The sequence below is a fragment of the Suncus etruscus genome, chromosome 15 (assembly GCF_024139225.1).
Source record: "Suncus etruscus isolate mSunEtr1 chromosome 15, mSunEtr1.pri.cur, whole genome shotgun sequence".
Lineage (NCBI taxonomy): Eukaryota > Metazoa > Chordata > Mammalia > Eulipotyphla > Soricidae > Suncus > Suncus etruscus.
The window spans coordinates 10,133,191-10,150,012 of record NC_064862.1 but is presented as its reverse complement, the minus strand read 5'-3'; the positions used below and the strand labels follow the sequence as shown (position 1 = coordinate 10,150,012).

At 33.8% G+C, this 16,822-nt stretch overlaps 1 non-coding gene across 1 annotated transcript; it reads right to left on the bottom strand.

Annotated features, from left to right (window-relative positions):
* Positions 1 to 9,929: 9,929 nt before the first annotated feature.
* Positions 9,930 to 10,120, bottom strand: LOC126031487 (U2 spliceosomal RNA). Its single transcript, XR_007503346.1, has one exon. It is a non-coding gene; the product is annotated as a U2 spliceosomal RNA (small nuclear RNA).
* Positions 10,121 to 16,822: the final 6,702 nt, after the last annotated feature.

Here is a 16,822-nt window from a genome sequence, read left to right as displayed (position 1 = left end):
GTTCTGTGTTAGGGACTCATACCTTACCTGTAGTTCTATCACTCCTGATCCTTTATATTTATGTTTTAAAGCATAAAAGTTCATCAAGATGATTTTGCATATACTGAATGCACATCAAATAAAAAATCTTTCCCATCTATTAAGCTTTACATTGGAGGTCAAAATATATTTTAAAAATATCACTTAAAAAAGAGAAAAGCAGCAATTAAAGTAAAAATAAGAAAAATTATCTATGTATTAAAATCTTGCTGTGTACATAAAAATATCAATACACATATATTCATCCTCAGACAATTATATAATTCTCTGATGAGATGAGCTTTGGACACCCGAAACATCAATCTAAACATTCATTGTGTTTCTTCCTATTATTCTATTTTCTTCATAAGTTTCTATCTTATTTGATTTGATTTCAATCAATATTTTAGAGCAAACACACATTACAGAGCAGAAAATCCATAGTGTGACACATTTAGTATGTCTTCTATTCCAACTTGCTTAAGCACTTTACAGCTCTTCTGTTTTTCTCTTGATAAGCATTCTTATATAAATTGCTGATTGTTTATAACTACATGTTTAAATGCTATAAAATATCTCATAAAACTATGTTTACCATGTTCATAATTTGTCCAGTTTGAAGTTATGAAAGTCATCAATATTTTCAATATTTAGTTTACTTTTAGAAAGTATGGCAAAAATGTTACTGTTTAAGCCTTTCAGGAGTTAATAATTGATGATGTGAGCAGTCATATTGAATTATAAATATCATTATGGAACTTATTTATAAATGAAAATAATGTCTATATAACTAACTTACATTGTTGCTGCTGTTTATGTTCAAGTAACATTAGACCTCAAGATTGATTTTTACAGAGGGAGATTTATGGTCAGATCAACATTAGAAACAGACTGTGGATTTTATTGATTTAATGTCTCTAATCTTGCAGCAGAGAATCCTTATTTAGACTTCCAGTTATAGCATGAACATGAAAAGAATTTGAAAGACAGTATCTCTATGCCAAACAATAAAAAAAGCTGAGAATCAATGTATTTTCTCAACATCATAAAATACTCTTGTTTCAGAAAAAACTGAAGCTACAAATTAAGAGACAAACAAGAGAGACTTGGGAACAATTATAACCAGACTAAAAGGAATACTTGCAAAACAATTGTGATAATGTTCTGAATGTTGATGAGAAATATCTTAGAGCTTTAATATTAAAGATGCCCACACAAGTACATATTTGTGAGTTACATCTACCCCACCAGATTATCAGGCTAAATAGCCATAAAATTGTTTTTATGTGTCCATAAAAGAAGGTGAAACTGTCATTATTTTGAAATAGTCATTGAGCACTCTTGGAGAAATAATTATTCAATGAGGTAAAAGTTATATTTTTGTATTAAATATGTATTTCACTTTAAAAGGGTCATAAATTACTCAATCTCAACTCAACCCCCTCTAAACACTTTGTAAACTGTAAAGGAACCAAAAACTAAGAAACACATGAGAATCACAACTCAGAAAATAAGATAACCAAAAATCTGAACTATAATTACAAAATTATGAAACTCCCTCCTTTCCACATATCACACCTTAAAAACTCAGTCTAATAATAGTGATTAAAATGGAATGAGTAGAATTGTAAACTTCACATGCCAGAATCCCACCCCAGAAAAATTGGGTCGTGAGCAGGGGTAGCCACAGTAAATAATCAAAATCAAGATGACAAAGGTGAAACACTTGTGGTCCAGGAGCTTTCCACCCTGTGGAGAAAAGGCAGAGGACAACCAAAATGACATTTTTTGTTTAATATTTAAATATATTTATATTATAAACTATAATTACAGTATTTTATTTTTATTAATATTTTTATTTAAACAACTTGATTACGAAGATGACTGTAGTTGGGTTTCAGTCATGTAAAGAACACCCACATTCCCATCACCACTATCCCAAATCTCCCTCCTTCCCACCCCATCCCCGCCTGTACTCTAGACAGGCTTTCTACTTCCCTCATTCATTCACATTGTTATGGTAGTTCTTAATATAGTTATTTTTCTTATAATGACATTTTTTATTAAATACCAAAATCCATAACTAGCCCTAAGAAAGAGTGGCAGACAAAAGACTTTTGTTTAGTCCAGCCCCATTTAAGTAGGCTTAGAAATGTAAGTAAAAAGAGAGGAACCAAAAGTTAACTTTGTTTGGGGTGAAAACAGGTTGTAGCCCAATGTTGAATGACACACATTTTTTTAGGAAAGAGTATACATCAAGGTTCCTATAATATCATAAAGACAAGTGGAACTTAGAAAAATTAATGTTGCAGGAAATCAAATTTTAAAATAGCATCATTTATATTAATCCATATTTTAAATACAGCCTAGTGTTAGCTATATTAATGTAAAATAAACTATAATAATTTTTACATGTGCTTTATTATGGCATGACCATACTAAAGGCAATATGATCCCCAAGCTTTTTGTTTGATTTTTGATTTGGGTCATCCTAGGCAATAATTAAGGATTATTCATGGCTATTCACACAGGAATCACTCCTGTACTTGCAAGACAATATGAAATAAATGGAATCAAACCCAGGTCAGCCAATTGCAAGGTGTGCTCTTTACTCAATTATTATATCTCTAGCTGCTGGCCTCTAAGCTTATTGAAAATCTAAAGTATAAAGGATGATGAGGAAAAACAAAATATGGGACAACATGATTAATGTACTTCATAATAGTATATTAATATGTATTCAATAAATGTAAAACTAAGATGGATTTTAATTAGTAAAGCTGAACATTAAGCAATTATGAGCCATCTCTTTTCCTTGCAATATAAGGATTCTGAAAAATAACTTAGTCATTTTAAAACATTTACTTTTAATTAAATCTTCCATATTTTAGATATTGTTTATGAAACCATAAATACTAGTTGAACATTTATTCTGCTATTCACTTATTGTAATTAATGTTAAAAATAATGCATTAGAAGAAATGTTGAAATTTTTCTTGAATTTGTAAAAGATTATGTGTACAAAACCTACCACTAATATATTTACTGATAATAAACTAGAAAATTTCCCACTAATATCTTACCTACTAGGACAGGATGAGGCTTCTTGGGACTTTTTTGTTGTTGTTGTTCTTCAATTAGACTGAAAACTAATTAGTGCAATAAAATTAGATCAGGAAGGAAAGGAAAGGGAAGATTAAAAAAAGAAAATAAGGGAAGAGAAACTATGAGAAAGGAAGGATGGAGAGGAGAAGAGAGGCAAGAGGTGGAGAGAAGAAGAGGGGGTGAGGATCAATGAGAAGAGGAGAGAAGAAGAGAAGGGAAGAAAGGGGAGAAAAGGAGAGGGAAGGAAAGTGAGGAGAGGAGAGGAAAGGTTAAAAAATAAGAGGAGAAGATCATAGGGAGTGTAAGAGGAAGGTAAAGCAATGATATGTAGCAAAGAAAATTTGTAGGAGAAAAAGGATAAGAAGAGAGAAGGGGAAGAGGGGAGAAAATAAGAGGAGTGGAGAAAAATGGAAAGTAAAGGGGATGAAAAGAGAAGAAAGAAAAGAATGGGGAGCAAAGGAGGTGAGAGAAGAGTAAAGGAAGAGAAGGAGGCAAAGCAGAGAAGAGTAGGAGAAGAGAGCAGAAGAGAGGAAAAAGAAGGTGAGAGGAGGATTGGGTGAAAGGAGAGCAGAAGAAAAGAGAAATGGATAAAATTGGAGGGCAATGGGAGAAATGCAGGTTAGAGGATGAAGGAAAAAGGAGGATAGAAGAAAGATGAGAGAAAAGGAGAGGAAGGGGAGGAGCATGGAAAAGAACAAAGCAAGTGGGTATTAGGAGAGAAAGGAAAGGGAAAGGAAAGCAAAAGAAGGGGAAATGCGAGGACTAGAGAAAATAAGAGAGAAAAAAGAAAAGGAGAGACTAGAAAATGGGGGAGGGATAATAGTGGAGAAAAGAGAGGAGAAGGGAAAGGAAAAATGAGGAAATGAAGTAGAAGGGAAGGATGGGAGGGGAATCTTGAGGGGAATATAGAGTGAAAGGGGAGAATTAAAGATTCAAAGTAAGCATTAAGCTTTGTTACATGTCCTAAAATAGCCGATGTGAAATATAATAAATAATGTATTCTAAAATTATTAGCTGATATATATATATATATATATATATATATATATATATATATATATATATGTTTTAGAATATTTAGATAACATGCAAAAGTCACTTGCTTTCTTGTGTAATTGCAAATGAAAGTGTGGACTTTCATATTAAAAATACAATGTCATTTCACTCCTTTTTTTTTGTTTGTTTTGTTTTGTTTTGTTTTTGTTTGTTTTGAGGTCACATCCAGCTGTGCTCAGGAATTACTCCTGCACTGTGCTCAGAATTGCTTCTGGCAAAATCAGGGACCATATGGGATTCCAGGGATCAAACCTAGCATTACAGCCCCCAGGTCGGCTGTGTGTAAGACAAATGCCCTGCCCCCACATTTCACTAATATCTTAAATCTTATCACCATCAGAAGTGATTCCTGAATTCAGAGGTAGGAATAACCTCTACACATTTTACATTGTGGTTCTAAAAACAGAAACAAAACAAATTTAGAAAAAATTTAAAAAGAAAATTACACCTACAACACTGTCTCCATATCTGCACTAAGTCAGCTCATAGACACATTCTGTTCTCAAAAGAGATATAAACCAAGCTGTAAAAAATTATGTGTACACTGACCATGCAGTTAAACGTTGGAGGAGAGGTGAAGAGGGCAGGCTAAGTCCCTGCCCTGCCAAAGCCAAACTTGCAGCACCTGTCACTCATAATCACCACTTCACCAATGGCCCTGCTTCACCTGTCTTCTAGGCCTCTCTTTGGAGACACCAATCTACCAAAAATACCAGTATGCTGTATTTGGACTAATGTCACAAAGACTTTTTGGATTTAGTGGGGCAGCCTTTCTCGCCTTCCCATACTTCCAGAAAAGCTGACATCTGAAACACACCTTACAAAAGCTACCGTATCAGAAATAGTGCTGGAGTTATTGTACTGCCCAACTCTCAGTAACTCCACTTTTGTTTGATCCTGTCATTTTCATTAGACAGTGTGCACCTGAAGTCAATAATGTTCAGAAATAAAGAAATAACAGAATGGTCAACTAGCAACAAAAGCTCACTAAATCTTCTGACAATGATCTAATGACCTCAATAGAGACACAATAATTTTCACAAATTTGCTTTGTCACTGTACTCTTTCTATTTTTCTCTTTATTTTTTTAAATTGTAAAAATAATTTTGCTTCCACTTATTTGGAAACAAATGCGTTGGAGTAACAGGGGTTTGCCCAATTCAGGATAATTCTTCTTTGTGCATGTCACTCATAGTCTGGAAGTACCTCTGGATTACTTCCCTACCCCTACCTGTTCTCCATTCAGGGGATGGTTCTTCTCTTCCCAATAAAGGCCATGGGTCAGGGAAATTGCTTAAAGGAATCAGTTCTATAGGTAGCCTGTCTGCCTGTTGGTATCTTTTGCAAGCTAGCAGATAACTCATAGTGGAAGTTTTCTCTTTCTTTCTTTCTTTCTTTTTTTTTTTTTTTTGTTTCTGAGTTACACCAAGCAGCATTTAGGGTCTACTCCTGGCTCTATGTTCAGAAATTGCCCCCAGCAGGATCGGGGAACCATATGGGATGCCGGGATTTGAACTATCATCCTTCAGCATGCAAAGCAAATGCTCTACTGCTGTGCTATCTCTCTGGCCCCTGAAAATTTTCTTGAACCTTTTTTTTTATCACTTTAACTTTGTGTAGATTATTGTTTGTGTCAGCATTGCTTCGAGACCTACATTACCCACTCCCCCAGAAGATGGGAGTTAAGACTCATACTACACCTGAACCCAGGAACAGGGGTCTTTTCTACAACTCATAAAATATTCCCTGATTACTCAAGTGAATAACTTTCACCTTGAATGACTCTATTTCCTACTTGGTTCAAAGTTATGAAAATACTTGTCTATGGATAGAGGGATTCTGGCCTTACTTCATGTATATAACGTCCTTCTTTATCCCAACAATTAATATAAAATATACTATAGCAGTAATTTACATATTGGCCATTATGTTATTAATATTAATTTGCATCATAATTTATATGTAACATGAAATGTGAGATGCACAGGCCATACTTTCCTAAATGCTTCCAACTTTGGATGATTGCAGATGTTCAGTTGTCTTATGAACTTCTGGTAGTTAAAGGAGTTTTCTCCAACCTCCACAAGTTTCTGACTTTACTCAATAAGTTTGGAGCTGTTCAGAGCATCCTGTGCTTGGGAGTAGATTGGTATAAATGAAGATTTTAAGGGTAGTTTTACGAAACTCTTTTAGGCTACTTCTGAGCCATATCCAGAATTTTGGGGGGAAACTGACAGAAACTATTCTGAGACAGGTTAAAAGAAAGGAAATACATCTCCTCCTGACAAATCTGATAACTTTTGAAAATGCCAATGAAGATCGTCAGGCTACTTTATGTCCCATTAGCGAAAGAGAGAGAGGTTGTGATGGAATTTCTACAGGGCTTGTAGAAATGTTGAATTATTCAGATTTAAGGCCCATAAAAATACGAGGGAGACTGCCTATTCTATATAGAGGCTAACTCTGGAGAACCAGAAAAGATCTAGCTATTCTACTAGAGGATATGTAGGCTCCCATAATATTCCCTATTCAAGGAGACCAAATGGACTTTTCTTTGTGCAAGTTATGGCAAAGAATTACATTGGGCCAGAGATTATTTCCCATCATGTCTCAAGCAAATGGAGAATAGGTTCAACGCCAGCTTCACACATACAGGTCAGATGCTTAAACAGTGGCAAACTGAATCATTTGCACATAGTGTAGTCACCCTGACCTACCCATTTTAGGCCAAGGCATAATTTTCCAGTCTTGGGAAACTGGGTGAGGGGCTGATACCAGGTCCTATAAAATTAGGATATTTTGTAGTCAACAATTCAAATTCCCAGCCCAGGACAAGAGAGCAGAGCTGCAAGCCATAGACTCATTCAGTAAAGCCTGCTACTTCAGGAAGTTTTGCCTTGGGTATTCTCTGCCCTGAGCAAATGATAATAATACCAGCCCAGTGTCATTACAAGTTAAGATCTAGCATAAAAGTGATGAATCTTTACAGAACTGTGAGCTTGACAATGGGGAAAAGTTGGCTGACTATTAAAAAGATTTTTTTTAGCTTGGAATTATAGATTTTGATCATGTTGAAGAAATATTAGTGCTTATTTCCATGGCCACAGTTTGGAACTTTAAAATTATTGAAAATATAACTAAGATTTTATTTCTTCCTTATGTTGTGCCTGGCCTCGCAGATCAACTTAGGGTCAGAGGTTTTGAAAGACAAATACCAATGCATCTGTTAACCCTTTAATAGCTGTTAGTGCTAATCTTAAAGAACACCTAATGTTAACCATTGAAATTCTGGGCAGTAAATTTGAAGGCATGTTTGATTCAGGCACAGAAGTATCTGTGATATCTTTACAACATTGGCCCCTTAAGTGGCCCTTGCAAGAAATTTATTATGGCTTAGAGAGAATAGTTGATGTTTTGTCATCATCATCTGTCTGCCAGAGTAAAAGATTTTTTAAATGTGACCAGAAGGCCCAAAAGTTGCTGTTTTACTAAACATGGCTTTTAATTAAAACCTTGGGGTCGGCACTTGCATCAACAGTGAAGTTCTGAATACTACATTACTTGCCCAACCCATCCCAAAACACCAGCTCAGATGTTTAACATCCTTGACCAACTCCCTTCCTGCCTAATAACTAAGAGACTTTGCCAGTGGGCCACTGGGTTACAGTGCCTATCACATATTCCAATTGAATGAAAATCAAATATTCAAATCTGGATACCCCAGTGGCCCACATACTATACAGAAATAGAGGAGCTAAAAGCTTGGTTGAGAAACAACTACAATTTGAACACAAAAGACACTATACTCTAGAATTCTCCGATTTTTGTCATTCAAACAAAGTAGTTTAGTTGACAATGGTTATCTGGTTTACAAGCTGTCAACATTAGCGTAAATTCTATGGGGACATTAAAGCCTAGCCTCCCTTCACCAGAAGGAATACCAAAACACTAGACTTTTATTGTAATTTACTTAAAAATTGGTTTTTATAAAATTTTCATTTACTCTAAAGACAGAAGGCATTTAGCTTTTTTAGTTCCTACTCTCAAAAGCAGAGCTCCAATTTGGTGTTTCCAATGGACTGTTTTACCACAGGGAATGGCAAATTCACACACAATGTGTAAATATTTTGTTGATGTGGTCTTATGTCCAGCTCCCTAAGTTTCCCCATGCTTATTTATACAATATCAGACAACATACTCCTGAACTGCACTACAGACAGAGAATTACAATGTTTGTATAATTCTCATCACTTATTTGCCAGGTGTTGTTAGGTTTTATTTTTGAAATAATAGTCCTGCCATTTTCAGAAAAGGAAGGAGAATACATATTACCTCTTAGTGATTCACTTCAAAAAGCCTTATCTATCTTCTCAGGTGAAAGATCCTCCCATTATCCTGCTGGTAAGTTCTGGGATATATTCAGAAGGATGCACTATCTAATCTCTTCAATAACTCACTCCAATTCTATACCTAATGGCTCCATGTTTTTCACTGTGGGATCATCATCAGGAAAAGGTGGCATCACTGTCCCCTCACTGACCACAACAATGTCTACAAATTACAAGTCTGTTCAACAAGTGGAACTTGCTACTTTAATTAACTGAGTTCCCATGTTTCAGAATAGTGCAGCATAGTGAGTAACTAAGCTTATGTTGTGAGATTTTTCTGGAAATTTTCACTGCCTCTTTATTTTTTATCTTTTGGGCCACACCTGGTGATACTAAAGGGTGACTCCTGACTATGCGCTCAGAGACTGCTTCCTGGCTTGGAGGACCACATAGGATGCCTGGGGATCGAACTGAGGTCCATCCTGGTTCAGCCTAGTGCAAGGTAAATGCCCTACTGCTGCACCATCACTCTGGCCTTTTCACTGTCTCTTTTAATGCTCATAACTATGTGGTTCAACACTGGCCTCAGCAATGAAAAGCCCTTTTTCAAAAGTGTCTAGAGTCAATTTTCCTTACTCACATAAGAACCCTGGCCTCCCAGGGCTGATGGCTCAGGGAAATGAAACAACTGACTATTTAGCAATGCAATATTTAAGTCACCTGTAAAAGAACATGCAGCTCTACATATAAATGCTCTCCATCTTCACTTGAACTGTCATATTTCATGGAGGCAAGCCATATATATTGTTGATAATTTTACCACTTGTGTGCCTTCACATAAAAATCACATGTAGCTGGGGCTAGCCTCTGAGGTTTGCACACAAATGAATTATTACAAATGTATATTAAATATGTTAATATTTTACAATGAAACTTTATCTCCATGTGGCAATGGATAATTCTCAGTTGAGGAAAATGATATGTTAATGTTTTCACTGATGGCAACCCTGCCAAGAAAATCTGGGTCCCACTATACCTTTTCAGAAACAGAATTCTCACAAACTAAGACCAGTGCATGATTAGGAACCCTCCAAACCAAAGAAAACATGGCTCCCTAAAAGCTAAAAAAAGACTATTTTGGAGGGTGAGTAGGAAACCAACAGTGACATTAACAAGTAATAGGGACAATAAACTAATATTTCACAATGAAGCAGAGATAATCAGTATTGAAAATGAATAGTTTCAGAACCTCATTTCTGTAGAACCAGACCAACTTTCACTGGACACCATAATTTAGAAAACACTTTTTACATAAACTCAATATTTATAATGTCTGTGTAATATTCCAATTTCAAATGGTTATTTTCACCAGAACGATTACAAGGTAGATACTTTTTCTTTCTTTCTTTTTTACTTTTTTTTTTTTGATGCACCATTCCTGGGGGTGCTGCAATACCAGGTTGATGCGTGGAATAGACGAAGCAAGCTCCTATTCCTATTCATAGTGCCAAAAATCCATTTAATATATTGTTGTTGGATAGAAGACATATCAGATATTAAACTGATAAGAACAGATACTACACTTGATCTTAGTTAAAAGGCCGAGAAGCAATACAAGGTAGATATTAATAGTTAAAATCTATTGGTACATAAAGGCAGAAGAATTTGATAAAATTATGAAAGCCTTATGGCAGGACAACACAGACTTCAAGATAACCATTGGGAAGCTTAAATGACCATTTCGTAAGGCACTGTCAAGAAGATCCACAGAAACTACTTATATTTCTGATGAATGTTCTTCACAAAGACCTGAATAAAGCTGATAGGCAGAAAAGACATAAATAGGAAGATAACGGTCATGTTGCTGCAGAGCAAGTTTGGCAGATACACAAGCAGATTAATGAGTCTATTATTATTAGACTTTTACAAGGCTGCTTCCAGTGCACTATCCAATGCCTCTTCGGTCACAAAGAAGCTTGCACACTTGAGATTTTTTTGTGCATTTATCTTTGCTTTAGAAATCTATAGGTAAATGGACGTTGCAAGGTTGCCTTAGTTTTATTTCCAGGAAGTACTGAGAAACAATAATAAGTTTTATTGCAGTAATTGCAACACACAGCAGGATTCCTTAAAAAGGACAGAAATTTGGTAACTACCACCTGGGCTTTTAATACATCTGAACTGTTTTTTCTACAATGGCAAGCAGACATAAAATTACAGACCTAGAAAACCTTGTCACAATACATTATAGATTTTATACTTTGTTTTATCTCAGAGTTGTGCATAGCTGGTTTTTACCCTATACAGGATAATTCTTTCCTGTTTATGCTTGTGACTCATGTACTCTAAGTACCTCTAGATTTGTCCCCTACCCTTACCTATTCTCCACCCATGGGGATGGTCCTTGCCGGGTCAGATAAAATTTTTAATTTAAGTTCCACAGCTACCTTATCTGTCTGATGATATCTTTTGTTAGCTGCAGATAGCTGTGTAGAATCTTTTCTGAACTTGTATTATCTGTCCAATTTTGTGTGGATCATTGGCTGTGCTGACACTGTCTTTACCGATATTCCCACACCCCCAGGACTGGGGAATGAGATATAAATATATTATGATCAATTATGTAATACATGTTTTTAAATAAAGTAGATTAAAAAAAGAGTTAGCCAGGAAATACGATACAGTGGGCAAAATGATTTATTTTGTAATTAATGAAAAAATTCCAATTGTTCACATTCAATCCCAAGTATCCCATATAGTTCCATTGTTATCATAAGTATGTGCTCAATTTTATCTGTATATTAAATTCAATCTTTTTCAAAAAATATCATAAAATTTGGTCCATTTTATTCTAAATTTTATATGTGCAATTAAAACATGAAAATATTCAGTACAATATTGAAGGACAATTATGTTTGAGGCCTGTCACTATCCAAATTGAAACATTGCTATCAAGGTATAGTAAAGTAATGTAACAAAATATTCCCAAACAGACTGCATTGTTATAGTTAAGTCATCTCTAAAAAAGATGCAAAAGTAAGGCCTAAAGTTATATACAAAAAGCCATGCAACATACTTTGCAATTGTCCACTTGACTTTGATCCTATATAGATTCCATATGGATTCCTCAATTCCTCCTAAGCTAAGAGCCAGGGTGAGTCAGGCATAAGTCTAAAGTGTCACTCGAAATAGGCCCCAAACTAATAATAAATAAAAAGCAAAGATAAAACCATAGAGCAGAGTCTTTTTGACAAATGATGCTAAATAGTAATATCCACTTGCAAAAAATATAGTAGTAATCTAGATACAGAAATTTAATCTTTAATAAACATATTCCAATTTTCAATACAATATACTAACATATGAAATGGCTAAAAACAAAATGGGGAAAATTGATAAATTTATTTATATCAGAGAAATAATTCATGAAAAATAATATAAGTGAAAATAAAATAAAATACATAAAAATAATATAAATTTCATTCAAATCAATAACTCAAGAGAACAAAAAGACAGCTGCATCTTACGTATTTTTTTGCATCTTACTTTTTAATGCTAATGTACTGTTCTTTTGAGGGTATTAATAGTACAGATGTTGGTACATGTATAGAGTATAAATAAATTAAATGAATAATTAAAATATTTGTGTGTTCTTTTAATTTTTACATGACACTAAAATTAATTTAAATGTTTAAGTCTTAACTAGAATATGTAAATGTCAAACTATATACCTGATTTTTGTTTTGTTTTTGTTTTGTTTTAGGCCACACCAGGTGGCATTCAGAAGTTACTCCTGGCTTTACACTCAGAAATTACTTCTGTTAGACATGGGGACTATATGGGATGCTGGATTGAAACTGCATTGGCTCATGCAAAGCAAACACCCTACCCATTGTGCTATCACTCCTGCCCATGTACCTACATTTTATTCTTTTCATCTCTTTCTGATTTCCACAAAATAAAAGGAAACTGATCAAGTTAATATTATAGAAATTATAGTAATTATAAACAAAGTAAAATATAAGACAGCTGTTTAATTAATGAAATGATTTATATATATTCATATAGGCATTCAGATTCACAATTTTCATAATATTATTAGCTTTTCTGTTAAATAAAGCAGTTCATAATTTTTGGCATCCTTCAACTATCAATTAATTTTTATATTGTTCTTGGCAGTTCATTTGAATTCAGGACAGCAAGGTAAATCAGAAAAAAATTATTTTCCAAAGAGCTGTAAAACTTTTTAGAATATTCTATTTCTGGGGGCCAGAACTGTTGCAGAAGTAGTAGGGCTTTTGCCTTGGATGCACTGACCTAAAAAGGACCACAGTTTGATCCTCCAGCATCCCATATAGTCCCCCAGCCAGGAGTAATTTCTGAGTGCATGGCCAAGAGTAACCCCTGAGCATCACAGGGTGTGGCCCCAAAAACAAAAATGAATATTCTATTTCTGAAAATATTCTGAATTAAATAATCACAAAATTCCCTCTTATATAGTCACTAAAATGGTACATTAAATAAAATTATTTTTAAAAATCAGGCTAAATTCAAAATGGTTTAAGTAAAATTTTCAAGAAAGAGCAATATTGAAAAGCTAAAAATAGAACTTTTAGTAACCACAAAATTGTATAAAACATTTTTATATTATTTTGTAAATCACAGTTCCTAAAATTATCAATATTTTGGCATCAGTTGTCCCTATATTAATGGTTTTGATATATCTCACCACCTAAGTTCCCAAATAATTAATGTTGGAAAAGTTCTTACATTATTATTTTCTTCTTTAAGTGTGCATTTTCCCCTACATTTTAATAATAATAGTTTTATAATTCAAGGCAGAATAATTGTAAGCATTTAATTCTACATATTCCCTTATTTGATTTATCTATTATTAGATGAGTTAACACATCTGGCATTTTTTATTTTGCCCTGTAATTTATCTTTATATTTATTAATTTATTATCCTCCTGTTTTATCCAAGTTGTGACAAACTGCAAGATTTCATCCTTATAGCTGCATAGTGTATATTGTGTTTATATATCTAGATATCCGTATATCTAGATATAGATATGTAGATATATTGAGATAACCTTCTTTATCCCATTTATCAATCATTGGATAATTTTAACTTAGACTGTTTCAACTCAGAGGGTGTTTGTTTAAAATTAATAGTCAATACCTACCTGTCATAAGTTAATGTTTTATTACATGGTAATAGTTTGCTGGACTTCTGGGTCCTTGACTCCCTTTTTCTAACCTTCAGAAAGCTTCAAATGCCCTCAATTCTGTACTTTGCAGAGTTGAGACTACATGTATTGAATGACCCATGTGTGCTGGAGAAGAATGTGTATTAAGTTTTCTGGGGGTGGAGAGCCATATACATGTATATATACTAGTCCACTTTCTTCCATTTCTTTTTTTAGAAATAGTATATTAATTTTAGGTTTCATCCTGTTGACTTATCAAGGGATGACAGGACAATGTTGAGGTTTCACACTGTTACTGTGTTTTTATTGATAAATTATTTCAAATTTGTCAATAATTGTTTTAAATATTTTGCTGGTCTCTTAGTGAATATGTGTATGTTTAGGAGTGTGATTTCTTCTTGTTGTATGTATTCTTATTATTATGAAATGCCCATCTTTGTTCCTTATAAGTTTATTTTTGTTCTGTTTTGTTTTGTTTTGGGGCCACATCCGGTGATGCTCAGATATTACTTCTGGCTATGCGCTCAGAAATCACTCCTGGCTTGGGGACCATTTGGGACACTGGGGGACCAAACCGTGGTTCATCATGGGTTGGCTGCAAGCAAGGCTAACACCCGACTGCTGTGCCACAGCTCTGTCTTTCCTTATAAGATTTTTAAGTATAAAATTTGTGTCATTTGATATAAACATGGTTACCCCATCTTTTTTAAGGGAGTTGTTTGCTTGAATGATTGTCCTATAATTTTTTATTTTGGTTCTATGTTTGTTTTACCTATTCATATGTGTTTCTTGAGGCAGCAGAATGTTGGATTCAGCTTTTTTTAAAACCCTTTTGCCACTCTGTGTCTCTTGACTCTTGCATTTAATCCATTGACATTGAGAGAGTTTTTTTTTTTTATCATGGGATTTATTATCATCTTTGTGGAGGAGTTTGCTGTGTATCTTGGCCTGTCTAGTCTTAAACTAGACCTTTCAGTTGTCTTTTAAGGCTGGTTTTGAGACTGTAAAATTTCTGTGCTGTTGTTTATCTATGAAGCTATGTATACATCTTCACACCTGGAAGTGAGTCTGACTGGATGCAGTATTCTCAGTGAAACATTCATTTTATTGAATTTTGTAATTATATTCCACCACTGCCTTCTCCTTCTGGCCTTGAGGGTTTCTGACAGGTCTGCTGAAAATCTTAAGGACACTTTTTCAAACGATATTATATCATTTTTAGATCTTGCTGCTTTTAGTATTCTATCCCTATCTTTGGGATTCATCGTTTTGACTAGGACGTTTCTTGGTGTTTTTTTTTTTTTTTAAACTCTTTTAGCTGTTACTTGGTTGCATGCAGTCTTTAGTTCTGGGAGTTTCTTTTCAATGATGTCCTTGACTGCTGATTCTTCCTGGGTCTCTGGGACTCCAATGAGTCTTATCTTGTTTCTGTTGAGTTTATCAAAGATTTTTATTTTCCTCTGTTCATATTCTTTGAAGATTTTTTTCCATTGTCTTATTGTTTGCTTTAAGGCTCTTTTCCAATGGAGTTGTTATGCATCTTTTCTTCCAGCTCGCTGATTTGGTAATTGGCTACTGTTATTCTATGGAGTGGCTTTCCAGTGAGGTATTCAATCTGCCTATCAAGTTTTTCAGTCCAGATATTTCAGCTTTTTAGTTTTCTGATTTCTATATTTATATCCTCTTTATTCTTATTTGTGGTTCATTCAGCTCTATCTATGCACTCTTTAAGTTCTATGAGGATCCTCTATATTTCTTTAAACTTACCTGAGAGGCTAAAATGGGTTATTGGCAACTTTTGGGTCATCAGAGCTATCATCTTTATTCTCTATGCCTGGTGTTGGCTTGTGTTATTTCCCCTATTGTGTGATACCCTCTGCGTGCTGTGCTAGGGTTTATTGAGTAGGAGATGTGTGTGACCTCAGAGGACAGCAGCGGGGTCAGGCTCGTCTGGCTCCCTCAGACACTTCTGAGCAGGGTTGGTCCAAAATCTGCAGCTACATATCTGGTTAGCAGCCACATTGAAAAGCAAGCAATGTATATTCACAATGTTATGAAGTATTTTAATAGACAAGCAAACATAGCAGAAATAGAATTAATAAGAAGTAGTAAAAGCTAAAAAATTACTAAATGTGAGGACATTGAGAAAATATATATAAAAGGGAGAGTGACTAAGAAACAGGTAAACTAATCAAATCCTTTCTATACATCAGGACTTCAAGGCTGAAAGAATACATAAATTGAAGAAAAATAATTTTATTAATCTGTAAATTATAATATCAATGATTCTTAAGCTTACATGAAGAGTTTTACAAAAATATCAAACATATAGTAAAAATACAATTATATTGAAAGTCAATTTATCAATTGAAACAAAAAATCATAATCAAAGGAGTTAAAACATAAAACCATAAGTTATACTCAGTAATGAGAAAAATGCATTTAAGAGACTATATATGCATCAACTTCTAAAAACTAACAATTTCTAACATAAATAAGATTTGTGATGACATTATTCTGTTCCTAAATATCTAATAAACAAATGTGTTTTTACCATGATGTTATGAGATATGCACAATAATATATATGTATATATAAGAGCTTTATATCTGTAATGAAAATCAATTGCAATCTGCTTTAAATTAATATATGAGAATTATTCAGTTGTAATATTTATAAAATAAATTAATTGGTTTTCTAGTGAATACTACAAATTTATTTTAAATCTACTAATAAAATAGGCATAAAGAATACATATTATATTAATATGAAGGCATACTAAATTACTTCTGGTTATCTATGAGAAGAAAGGAAGTTATTACTGGAAGTGGACTGAATACAATATACTGAAAAATGACAATATAAATTTTCTTAATCTGAGTGATGATTACACAATTCATACTTTGTGGAAAAAATCAATTTGCTTACTTACAATCTGGCTACATTTTTGTAAAATATAATTAACTTCCAAGGTTATTCAATAACAAAAACAGAAAAAAGAATATAAATGATAATTTCCACAAAAATTGACAAGATACTTAGCCTCTCTGGTAATAAGAGAAATACGTGTCATAAAATGCCAAGTGTTGTTATGTGTTTTTGAAG